Source organism: Paramormyrops kingsleyae, chromosome 4, assembly GCF_048594095.1.
Source record: "Paramormyrops kingsleyae isolate MSU_618 chromosome 4, PKINGS_0.4, whole genome shotgun sequence".
Classification (NCBI taxonomy): domain Eukaryota; kingdom Metazoa; phylum Chordata; class Actinopteri; order Osteoglossiformes; family Mormyridae; genus Paramormyrops; species Paramormyrops kingsleyae.
The window spans coordinates 8,043,134-8,056,426 of record NC_132800.1 but is presented as its reverse complement, the minus strand read 5'-3'; the positions used below and the strand labels follow the sequence as shown (position 1 = coordinate 8,056,426).

Sequence of the window (13,293 nt, the reverse complement as noted above, 5' to 3'; positions counted from 1 at the left end):
CAAATGTAACGGGACAAAGGTTCAACAGGATAAAGGAAAGAAAAAGGGAGTACCTTCACATAGACCGATTGTGTGGACAGACAAGCATCAGGAGATATTGGAGGGGCTGATAGACTGTTTGATTGAGCCACCAGTACTTGCGTTCCCGGACTTCTCACAGCCGTTTGTACTTCATACTGACGCCTCAAATCAGGGACTCGGGGCAGTCCTATATCAGCCACAGGGTGGAAAACTTAGGGTTATTGCTTATGGGTCCCGGACATTGACGGTTGCAGAAAAGAAGTATCACCTCCACTCAGGGAAATTGGAATTTCTTGCTCTGAAGTGGGCTGTCACAGAAAAATTTAGGGATTATTTATACTATGCACCTACCTTTACCATATACAGCGACAATAACCCACTTACATACGTCTTAACCAGTGCAAAGTTGAATGCGACAGGATGTAGATGGGTGGCCGAACTGGCAGATTTTCATTTTAATATCAAATATCGGCCTGGCAAAGAAAATGTGGACGCAGACAGCCTATCAAGAATGCCCTTAGATATTGAGACTCTGATGGAAGAATGCACAGAGGAAGTACCAGCTGACTGTGTTGGAGCGACCGTCCAGTCGGTAGAGATACCACATCCCAATTTCTCCTGGACTGCAGTTATTTCTCTTGACGACACCGTAGCATCCGAGCAAGCAGGTGAACCATTACCTGTAGAGGAGATCATACAAGCACAGAAAAATGATGACCACATTGGACCTGTTCTACAGATTAAGCTTTCAGATAAAAAGCCAACAGGATATCTGTTTAAGACCTTGAGTGCCAAAAGTAAATGCTTACTGCGTAGTTGGGAAAAACTTCACCTAGGAGACGATGGCATCCTCCGCAGAAAGACGAACACTCGGACACAGCTAGTTCTACCTGCGAAGTACAAGCAACATGTTTTGAGAGAATTACATGATAACATGGGCCATCAAGGTCTTGATCGAACCATGTCCTTAATAGGAGAAAGGTTCTACTGGCCACAAATGCACAATGATGTTAATCACTACGTCACCAAGAGTTGTGTTTGCCTGAAACAGAAGAAACCGAGTAAGGAAACCAGGGCACCACTTCAGAACATCGTTACCACTCACCCATTCGAGCTTGTCTCCATTGACTTCTTGCATTTGGATGAATGTAAAGGAGGGTATCAGTATATCTTAATCATAGTCGATCACTTTACACGATTCGCGCAAGCGTATGCAACTACCTCAAAATTAGCTAAAACTGTTGTTGATAAGCTGTTTAATTACTATGCCCTGAAGTTTGGGTTCCCGCAAAGGATCCATCATGACCAGGGGGGGGAGTTTGACAACCAGCTGGTTGCTCAATTGAAGAAGAGTTGTGGAGTTGCTGGGTCAAGGACCACGCCGTATCATCCCCAAGGAAATGGGCAGGTCGAGCGTTTCAACAGAACGTTACTTCAGATGTTGAAGACGCTGACTGAAAATCAGAAAGCAAATTGGAAGGAATCACTAAACAAACTAATTTTTGCGTATAACAACACTAAATGTGAAGTCACTGGGTTTTCGCCATTCTACTTACTGTTCGGAAGATCTCCGAGGTTACCCATTGATCTACTGTTCGGTTTAACACCTGAAACAGAGACTATTGATTATAGGGAGTATGTAAGGAAATGGCGACAAGAGATGCAGGAAGCATTGGAAATCACTAGACAGACTGCAAAAAAGGTGGCAGATAGGAACAAGAGAAACTATGATGGGAAAGTGCGAGGCTCTATGTTATGTCCTGGGGATCGCGTTTTAGTAAAGAACTTGACGCCTAGAGGTGGGACTGGGAAGCTTCGAAACCACTGGGAAGATGTTGTACACACAGTAGTCCGTCAAATGGGAGGAGAGGGCCCAATTTATGAAGTGAAACCTGAGTGGAGTAAAGGAAGATCACGTGTTCTCCACCGTAACCTCTTGATGCCTTGTGATTATCTGCCATTGGAGATTGACCTGGGGAAGGAAGGAAAAACAAAGGGGCCAGTAAAAAGATCAAAGCAAGTAAAAAGATGGGAACTAGGCCCAGGAGAAGAGAATGAAGAAGAGGAAGATTATCCTTATTATTGTTACCAACCTGTGATCCAGCCTCAGCAGCCTGGCCAAGGAGGCATTGAATTCGGAGATGGAAACGTACCTGAAGTCCAGTTTCAGAAACCTGAGAAGGGAAACAGGGGGTTAGCAAGTGAAGATTTACCAGTTGTCGAGTCTGACGAACCTACACAGGGGAGGGAAGAAATTAGTCCAGAGGCAGAAAAGGACTGTACAAAAAGAGTTCAAATGGAACATGAGGAGATACCTCAACAGGTAGTTGAGGTGATGGAAGAGGAACAACCTGGGGGGAGACTTGACGACATGGACGATGTGCCGGTAACACCGAGTGGGAGTGACAGGGAGACAGGACGAGAATATAGATGGCCTAGGAGAGAAAGGAGGCCCCCAAAGACATTTACTTATGATTGTTTGGGTACTCCAGCATGTTATAATGTAGGGCATGCGAATACAATAGCGTTTCAATCCATGCCATATGAGAGGCAGAATTTAACTCCATGGACTTACTTAGTGCAACGGTATGAGCCAGCCTACTCATACCTCTATTGAAGAGATTGAGTTCATGGGGAAAATAAATGAAGTTTGAAGAAGGGAGACCATGTACTTCCTAACATATTCCTAACTCTATCTGTAACATGCAGTGTGTACAAAGCAATGGGCCATTTCAGACAAACTGTAAGGCACTGATGCTATAGGATACTGTCAAGGGGCATTACGTCTCTTGTTTGGGGTTGTGACCAGGGAGAGTAATGTCGGGACGACATTTATTTTGACGGGGAGAGTGTGGTGGTTCCATAAACAAATAATGTGGGAAATAAATTAAAAAAATGTTAGTAAATTATATCAGAGAAACATTGAACTTGGGACAAGTGAAATGTGTTTTTCTTTAAAAAAAAAAGCAAAGTATAGTGTTTTATCTGTGACGACTAATATTCCCTGCTCAGCCTGGGGTGATACACTGATTACTCGATTGGTTTCCCCTTGGGAGCTGGTCACCTGTTTGGGGAGGGGGGGGCGCTGCTCAGAAATACAGAGACTCTGATCGTGAAGCAGCAGCTCCGTGTTTTGCGTTTTCTTAACTATTTACATCTCCCCTCATCAGGTGGTGAGGGTACTACACTATCAGGGTATATGGATTTATACCAATGCCAGCCTGTACACTGCTGCCCCTAAGTGGACATAAAGAAAACTGCAGTCAACTGTAAAATCACTGTCAGTCTACAATTTAACCTCTGTGCACTACAAACAGGAAGTGACAAAACCACAATAAGTATAATTGTTTTGCATGTAGTGAAAAAAATCATTCAATAAATGTTTAACTTATTTGTGATTACAGAATAGTGAGAGTAATTGATTTTTACAAACATCCATCCTCCAGCTGCTTATTTTGGTCAGGGCACCAGTTTTCATGGTTAGATGGTTGGAACGGAGGATGCAGGAGCAGGAGTCAGGGCAAATCAAGGAAGTTTATTTAAACAAACCGAACAGGAAACAAAACAGGATCACACAGGAACAAAAAGGAAGCCTAAGGCATGGACAACAGGAATGCAGAACATCAGTGATAGAACTGGGGACCAACATAATGTAATGAAATGTTTCTGCTGTCTGTCTCTTCATTTTAACTATGCTATTGTGAACGAGAGTGGCTACAAGTCTCTTGTAAGGATTTACGTTCCCCAGTGCACAAATACAATGATCTACACCACTGTTTCTCAAACTATGGGCCTGCAGGAACCCTCTCACAGATCAGCACCAGTTCGCGGAGCCTCGCTTCTGCACCAATCAATATTTAGTCAGATCAGGTCTGATCTCAGCACTGCTGTCACTGCGTGCCCCTCCCCGCCCCCCGACTTCACGGCCCGCCCCTTGTTTCAGCATTCTAGAATGTTCAGCGTTCCCGCCTTGTCTTATTCACTCCAAACTTTTCACAGACACACACATGGTATGAGAGCTGTCAATAAATCATGGCGTGTTCAAAGCAAGCGAGTCTGGATTCTTTCTTTCGGAAGCGTCCATCAAATGATGCCGACTTACAGGATGAGCCAGAGGCAAAAAAGCATCGCCCATTTACTCGAAATTACGACATTTCATACATTAAATTCGGTTTTATTTCTAGCGATAGTTCCCCCCCGAAACCAATCTGTGTCATCTGCCGAGCTATGCTAAGTAACGAGGCTATGAAACCATCAAAATTACGCCGGGATTTGGAAACAAAACATGCACCTCTAAAAGATAAATCAGATGACTTCTTCAAAAGAAAACGCGATGAATTGGCCACGCAAACCAAAGTGCTGAAAAGTAATTTAACAGACAATGAAAAACTTACAAAGGCATCATACATTCTGTTCCATCACATAGCCAAATGTCAGGAGCCATTCACGATTGAGGAGAAGCTAGTTTTGCTCTCCATTGTCAGTTCTTGCTCGGAGGTGTTGGGTCCGGCTGCTGCAGCAAAGGTAAAGGAGATCCCGCTGTCAAACGACACCGCCTGTCGCCAAATTCATGACATGGCAGCAGACATTGAAATGCAAATCATAGAGAGGGCAAAAGCATCTGACTGGTTTGCCATTCAGTTAGACGAGAGCACTGACATTTCAAACCTAGCCATGCTTCTGGTGTACATCAGATATGTTCATGAGGGCCGGTTTCATGAGGATTTCTTGTTCTGTAAGGAGCTGCCAGGGACCACAACCCCTGGAGAAATATTTCGTGTGCTGGATGGGTGTATCACTGGGCATAGTATACGAGTTAAGACATGAGATTGAGGTCTTTTTGACAAATAAACAATCCAGTCTTGCCGATCACCTGCAAGATCTGTCATGGATTATTAAGGTAGCCTATCTCTCTGACATCCTGGACCATTTCCAACACGATGAACCTGTCAATCCAGGGCAGAGCGTGTGACATTTTTCAGGCCAACGATAAAATCATGGCCTTCAAAAAGAAGCTCTCGGTCTGGACCAACAGAGTCAACAGAGCTGGGATCAGGAGGATCATCTTGGAGTTTACAGCTGCCCCCAGTGCAGACAGACCTTCACACCCAGACCCGTCCTGTACAGAAACACCATATTGGCTGAGGTGGTGGAGAAACTGATTGGGTGTTCCATTGATTAATGATTAACACATTGACGTATTGTCACTGAATCACTGAAAATACATGAGGAACATATGTCAAGTCCTCATGGCATTTGAAGGAGGGGAGTTTGTTATTTCGGAGGTTTTTGTTTTACCCAGGCAGTGTTGTGGACAGCTATGCAGGACCTTGCAGCATGCCCCTGGTCATGATTGGTTGGGGCATATGGTGATGGACAGGAGAAGGGGAGGGCCTTGGAGTATTTAAGATGGCCGCCAGTGTTTAGTAGGGAGGTGTCGACGGGAAAACTGGTGACAGAGACGCTGGTTTTATGCACTTTTGGTTGGCTGTTTTGCTCTGGATGGTGAGTATGCTGGACTGAAAGGTGAGTGGACCTGGCGCCAGGTTTCCAAGTTGCAAAGAGCGGATATTGTCACTCCAGAGCGGCGGCCATTTGGTGCTTGTTTGCACGTGTGTGTTGGGATGCCACTGCCTCGCAGAGGAGCAAGGGACACGGTTGCCAGGAGGAAACGCAGCGCGGACAAGGAGGACTAGATCCGGATGCTCTGGGCTTATTTATCAGTTTGGACAGTGGTGAAAGAGGCTCAGGTGGTGGCTGGCTGGAAGGACGACACTGGAGAGGAAGAGATGGTTGGAATGTTCGGCGCCCCCAAGTCAGCTCAAAGGGAAGTGGCTAAGCTTGATTGAGTGTGTGTGGCATAGCTTGTCAGGCTGAGTTGCAGGGCTGGGGGAAATCGGAGCTGCCTTCTGCTCTCTCACAGCATTGAGGCCTAGGAGTCTTCCCCGGGGCCTCCTCCCAGTGGGACATGCCCGGAATACCTCACCAGGCAGGTGTCCAGGAGGCATCCTAAGCAGATGCCCGAGCCACCTCATCTGGCTCCTCTCAATAAGGAGGAGCAACGGCTCAACTCTGTCCCTCCCGAATGACCGAGCTCCTCACTCTATCTCTAAGGGAGAGCCCAGCCACTCTGTGGAGAAAACTCATTTCGGCTGCTTGCACTTCTTTCGGTCACTACCCACAGCTCGTGACCATAGGTGAGGGTAGGAACGTAGATCGACTGGTAAATCGAGAGCGTTGCCTTTTGGCTCAGCTCCTTCTTTACCATGACAGACCGATGCAGCGCCCGCATCACTGCTGACGCCGCACCGATCCGCCTGTCAATCTCCCGCTCCATCCTTCCCTCACTCGTGAACAAGACCCCGAGATACTTAAACTCCTCCACTTGGAGAAGGACCCTCTCCCCGACCTGGAGAGAGCATTCCACCCTTTTCCGGCTGAGGACCATGGTCTCGGATTTGGAGGTGCTGATTTTCATCCCAGCCGCTTCACACTCGGCTGCGAACTGCTCCAGTGAGAGCCGAAGGTCACGGTCTGATGAGGCCAACAGAACCACATCATCTGCAAAAAGCAGAGGCCCAATCCTGAGGTCACCAAACCGGACACCCTCAACACCCTGGCTGCTCCTATAAATTCTGTCCATAAAGGTTATGAACAGAATCGGTGACAAAGGGCAGCCCTGGCGGTGTCCAACCCTCACCGGGAACGAGTCCGACTTATTGCCGGCAATGCGGACCAAGCTCTCACACCGGTTGTACAGGGACCGAACAGCCCTTATAAGGTAGCCCGGCACCCCATACTCCCGGAGCACTCCCCACAGGACTTCCCAAGGGACGCAGTCGAATGCCTTCTCCAAATCCACAAAGCACATGTAGACTGGTTAGGCAAACTCCCACACACCCTCCAGGACCCTGCCGAGTGTATAGAGCTGGTCCACTGTTCCACAGCCAGGACGAAAACCACACTGCTGCTCCTGAATCCGAGGTTTGACTATCCGATGGACCCTCCTCTCCAGCACCCCTGAATAGATCTTACCAGGGAGGCTGAGGAGTGTAATCCCCCTAGAGTTAGAACACACCCTCCGGTCCCTCTTCTTGAAAAGGGGGACCACCACCCTGGTCTGCCAATCCAGAGGCACCACCCCCGATGTCCACGCGATGCCACTGGTGCGTGTCAACCAAGACAGCCCTGCAACATCCAGAGCCTTGAGGAACTCCGGGCGGATCTCATCCACCTCAGGGGCCCGTGCCACTGAGGAGCTTTTTAACCAACTCAGCGATGTCCGCCCCAGAGATAGGGGAGTCCACCCCCAAGTCCCCAGACTCTGCTTCCTCATTGCAAGGCGTGTCGGTGGGATTGAGGAGGTCTTTGAATTATTCCTTCCACCGACCCACAACGTACCAAACTGAGGTCAGCAGCGCCCCATCTCCACCATAAACAGTGTTGATGCTGCACCACTTTCTTGCCCTGAGCTGCCAGATGGTGGACCAGAATCTCCTCGAAGCCGTCTGGAAGTCGTTCTCCATAGCCTCGCAAACTCCTCCCATACCCAAGTTTTTGCCTCAGCAACCACCAAAGCCATGTTCTGCTTGGCCCGCCGGTACTCATCAGCTGCCTCCAGAGTCCCACAGCTCCGCCCCTATCCTCACCCGAGTGTCGAATACACGACCTCAAAATCGGTCATTGAACTGTGGCCTAAGGTGTCCTGGTGCCAGTTGCACATATGGACACCCTAATGCTTGAACATGGACAATCTGTGACGAGCACAGAAGTCCAATAACAAAACACCACTCGGGTTCAGAACACGGGGGCCCTTCTTCCCAATCATGCCCATCTAGGTCTCACTGTCATTGCCCACGTGAGCATTGAAGTCCCCCAGCAGAACAAGAGAGTCCCTTGGTCGGGCACAGCCCGAAGGAGGCACGTGGGTCCCCCCTCCAATGGGCTCACCACCTGTAGGAGGGGCCAAAGGAGTCGGGGCAAGTGTGAGCTGGGCAGTGGCCGAAGGCAGGGACCTTGGTGGTCCAATCCTCGGCTGCAGAAGCTAGCTCTAGGGACATGGAATGTTTAAACCTACGTTAAGTCTATTGGTGTTTATTATTTTGTTTGATGTGAATCCCTCTTTCACGACCATCTTATGGGAGTGTTCTTTTTCGCTTGTGTGAGTGGTAGCCAGACCGCTCCGCAGTCCCGGCCACACTGCGTTGTGTTCGGGTACAAGACTCTTCATAAAGTGTCAGAAAGTGGACACTGATGACGACTTTCTCTTTGGGCCTTTTATTCACAACCTTTGTGAAATGAAGAGAGCACATTCGGAGATTCAATCATCACCATAAGACCAAGCCTCTCCCAGTCAGGTAGAACGCAGACTGGCCTACTTCACGTTAATTCACAAATCATAAAATAAAATACAATGAAATTACACCGTGAAATAAAACTCGCATTAGGATTTTATATTCACCATGTTACATATCATTTCTAAATTATCCGCTTTCCAAATGCCCGACATTAACAAAGTACATCTTAATGGTCAGAAATCCACACACTGGCATTAAGGTGCACTAACTAAAACGCATTTTCATTTCCCAGTGCCAAAAGTTTTCTTCCTTTATCACATCGTAACTTCATCCAACATAATGAACTTTCGATCTACATATTATTTTTCCAGTCATGGTAATGAGAATACATACCTGTGAAATGAACACAGAGCACATTCGGAGATTCAATCGTCACTGTAAGACCAAGCCTGACATAAGAGAAATCATTTGAGATAATATCGGCTACAAAACAATGTTGCTAGCTATCTCCTGCTCTCAAAGTTCACTTTAGCAATAAAATGTTACACAGAACAACCCTCTTCTCAAGCCCTCATGTCACCCATGTAATAATCAATGTGTACAACTTAAATTACATTTAAGTGTGTGGATGGAAAGCGCAGGATGGGAACTGGAGTATGATGAGGGAAGTATAGGACAGGAACTGGAGAGCGATGAGGAGACTATGGGATGGGAGCTGGAGGACGACGAGGGAACTGCAGGACTGAAGAGTGACAGGGGGACTGCAGGACAGGAATAGGCGGGAGAGTAGGGAACTGGTTCTGGATGGCTGGCATGAGTGGTCTGTCTCCAGCCTGAACCTGTACTGCTCCTTTGCCTACACCATAGACGGCAGAAGAGCTTGGGGCCTAACCGGCCCAAGCCTCAGGTGGAGGCTGGAGCCTGAGAGTACAGGGGGTCCCATTTCAAGTCCTCTGGAGAGATGTCCTCCAGGTCCATCCCCACTAGGCCAAGCTGCAGGGGCCAGAGTGACCTCAAGCGGGGCTATACGGCCCAGGGCAACCTTGGGTGGAGCTACAGGGGCAAAGTCAGGGTGAGTGGGTGCCTGTGGGCTGGACTTAGGAGGGTCGAATGGAGCAGGAGCAAGACCTCCGGATACTGAGTGAGTGGCGGCCCCTTTGGGGTCAGGTTCTGGAATCACAGCAGCGGCAGCTGCAACTTCCCCTGTTCAGGGCTCTGGATTCGCGGCAAGATAACAATGGGGAAAAAACAAAAACTCAAAATGTCCAACAAAGTTGAAGCTGGCCTCTGGAGAGCCTCAAACCCATGATAGGGAAAATGCTTGGTTTTCTGCCAAACATTCAACCCATTCAGCCACACAGCAGCCCAGGTAGCAGTGGAACACACTAGGACCTGTGAAGCATGAAAGACTAGGGCAACATAAAGTGGAACGGCCAGTGACACCAGCTGGACAAAGAGGGAAACAGGGACAGATTTTGACAGTTTAGTGTGACATCACTCTCTGACAGGGTTACTGATTGGTGGCTCTGGCATGGAAATGTTACCCGAAAACCACAAAAACATTCACTTTAAGTTTGAAAAATTCTTTTTCTTTTAAATCATTTTAATAACCCCAGAAAATACAAAATTCACACTAAACCAAATCTATATCAATCATTTATTAAATCAGAACAAATAATTTAACTTTCACTAATGAGTAAATTATTATGAACCACTTATACAACATTTATACCAGCAGGTGGCAGCAAAGCACTTGTGAAGCAGAGTCCATCAAACATACAAAGCATTGGTTCTACTGGTTCCCATCAGATAATACAACTGCAGACCAACCTCTCTGTGTTTAACTGACTCTCATGGTATGACTGGACAGACTGAGCAGAGCCGCGTGAGAGAGACCTCACTGCAGTTAGCATAACCATTTATTTTCCTGCTCTTCTGATAAGCTTGTATTTACAAGCTTGTATATTTAATCAGAATTTCTTAAGACCCGTTTTCGCCCCTCCCTCATCACCTCCTTCACTCTGATTGGATCCCCTCTTTCTACAGGAGCTCCAGTGCAGCTGAATGGCGATGATGGTACAAATCAGATACAACACACCAGTCCCAGCTTTCAGTGCAGCATCCAGAACCTGCTCCCACCTGTCAGACATATAATACATCAGTGTGTCTGTCAGTCACACGTATCACATTTAAACCTGAAGAACAATGCAGTGAATCAACTCTGACAGAATTATAACCATCAACAGCAGCACCAATAAGCCCAGTCCTACATACAGAGCCAGCTGGACCAAGGAGCTGAATAAGAGGGTGGATTTGAACAGTAAAGTCTTACATGCTTTATAGTAACATGGTTCAGCCACATCTGTACTATTACACAGACTGCATGTGAGGAACAGGAGACATTAACAAAGAATATAAAAATAGCTGGAGAAGTTTAACTGCCAGTTTTACTATGGTTATTTAAAAACATTATATTATTTTGTAAAATCAATCCATCCATCCATCTTCCAAACTGGCCTGCAGCCTTTCCCCAGCAGCATAGGGCACAAAGCAGGGGTTCACCGTGGATGTGATGTCATCACAGGCAAATTATAATTAATGGAAAAAAAAAACAATGTTCCCATAAAATAACAGAAGTTTCCCATCACTGTGTGATCAGGTAGACGCTCATAGCTGGACACCACACTGCTGTAAGTGCTGCTGAATGCTTACCTCTGTTTTTCATTATTCCCTCCTTCTTCATCATCTGCCAAAAATGGACAGCAGTGGAAACAAGAGAAAGGATTGTTACATAAAAAATAAACAACCCTGTTCCCGGGGGCCACTAGAGATTTTGGGCCCCATGAAAGCAAATCATATTGGGCCCCCAGCCCAGACCAATCCGATTAAGTTCCTAATTTCTTAGGGCCCTGTCACTTAGGGGTCCATGGAATCATCCTTATGCCCCCCCCCCCCCTCCCTTTTTACGGCACCCCTGCCCTGTTCTGTCAGTCAGTACAGACTGTGAAAGGTCATTTCTAAAACTAAATAAGAATATCCAAGAATATTCAATAAAATAGCTGTTTGCATGCAGAATATTACATTAGGGTTGTGACCAAAGTGTCCACATCCCAGGGCACTGATAGTGGGCAGGTGAGATAAATAATGTTATTAATATATCATAATGTATTTAAGCCAGAACTGGATCAGTTATTACAGAGTGCAACTGTAACACTGGCCTTTGCTGCAGTTAGAAACTACCTGCAGACAATCACCCAGCCTGTACACCTTTAGTAACAATTAATCCCTATAACTGTCTGAAACTGAAATCTAAAGAAGAAGAAGTTTTTGATGTATGACGGTAAAAACCTACATTTTACTTTTTCCAAACTGGATTTGTACACATAATAAATGGCTGTAAGATGAATATGGCTGTATGTCTGTTTCCAGTAAGCTGATGCCTGTGATGTTTTATGAAAGACATCTGACTGGGTGTCTGGTTGAGAAAATAGTCAGATCTGTAATATTTATCATATTATACAAATGTATCATAAACTAGAAATATGTGAATCCTGAGGCCTCAGTACAGCTCCCAGGTGTAACATACAGATCAGACACTCATGTATTTGATAAAGAGCAGGACCTGTATCTGATGAGGTCATCAGGCTGTATTATGGGATGTCTCCTTTAGAGGTAATACTGATATGTATAAGTTAATCGTTCTGTCCGTCATACATACACTTGAAATTATAGCCATCAAACATCAGAAACTTGCAGTAAATTACATTTTCAAATGTTGATATTGAAACGTATTTTCTCCTGTGTTTGTGTTAATGTCCTTCCTTTCTGACTGAATGACATGTTACATAGTGTGCATCTCTGCTACAGTCTGCAGTACAGACATCTTACCCCCAGGGACTGACAGGTAAACCCGTGTTCCCACAGCTGAACCTCTGCTGATCTCTACACCACACCAGTAGTAACCAGAGTCCCCAGATGTCAAATTATTCATGGTTACATTGAAGACTTGCTGGTCAGGATCATCTCTGATTGACACATCACCAGTTATATTTGGAGAGTCAGTGTGTACTATGGGAGTACATGAACTCCAGTCACTCCCTCTGCACCAGTATTTCTCATGTTTTTGATATATGTTGTCATAGAAACATGGGATGGTGACAGATCCTCCTCTCTGTACAGACACCGTGTTCACTGTGGACACACCTGCAGGGACAGTATGAAAATTATCCAGCTGATTAACTCTCACTCCCTCTTACACCATTTATATACATATTCATAAAGAGTCAGTACCAGTTTACTGTCCGTTACACTACTTCAATTTGCAGAATATTAAAATTTGTTTTAATTGTTCCATTTACTATCACTGTATTGGTAAAAAAACAAAACATTGTAATGAATTATTAACTGAACTAATCATTTAGTATAAAATTAGCCTGCAAAAACCTCATTTGTCGACTTACACATTTAAGTTCACATTTTTAGGTCAAAAATCAGTAACTGAGAGCAATTCCTGGGCATCTTTCAAAAGAGTAGGGGTGGTACCTGATGCTCTGGCTAAATTGCCCGCTGTGGCCCTTTCAAATCTGGCCTAATAATCATCCCCTATGTCTAATTAGTGAATTCTCTCCTGCCCCTTCACCACCTTAGCTACTGTGTGGTGAGTGTACTGGTGTTGCATCATTCAGGTGGGGGCTACACAGTGGTGGTGGTTGAAGTGGCCCGCCATTGCTTCTGGAAAGTGCTTTGGGTGTCTTGAAAAGTGCTATATAAATGCAACATTCATTCTCATACACTATGTAAGGAATAATTGACAACGGGCCGTTGAATTATTAGAAAAATAATGCACACCCGAGGTGGTGATGCGGCCACGATGCGAAGCGGAGTGGCCGTTACACCTCGGGTGTGCATTATTTTTCTAATAATTCAACGGTCCGGAGTCAATTATTCCGCTTATACTACGGTTGCCACACCTCAA

At 46.0% G+C, this 13,293-nt stretch overlaps 1 long non-coding RNA gene across 2 annotated transcripts; it reads right to left on the bottom strand.

Annotated features, from left to right (window-relative positions):
- Positions 1-10,017: 10,017 nt before the first annotated feature.
- LOC140589016 (uncharacterized) lies at positions 10,018-12,509 on the bottom strand. 2 transcript variants are annotated; one of them, XR_011990194.1, is made up of 3 exons: positions 12,207-12,509; positions 11,031-11,064; positions 10,018-10,457 (listed from the first exon to the last, which is right to left on the bottom strand). It is a non-coding gene; the product is annotated as an uncharacterized lncRNA (long non-coding RNA). The 2 variants fall into 2 exon arrangements; XR_011990195.1 differs by lacking the exon at positions 12,207-12,509 and having other exon boundaries at positions 11,031-11,101.
- Positions 12,510-13,293: the final 784 nt, after the last annotated feature.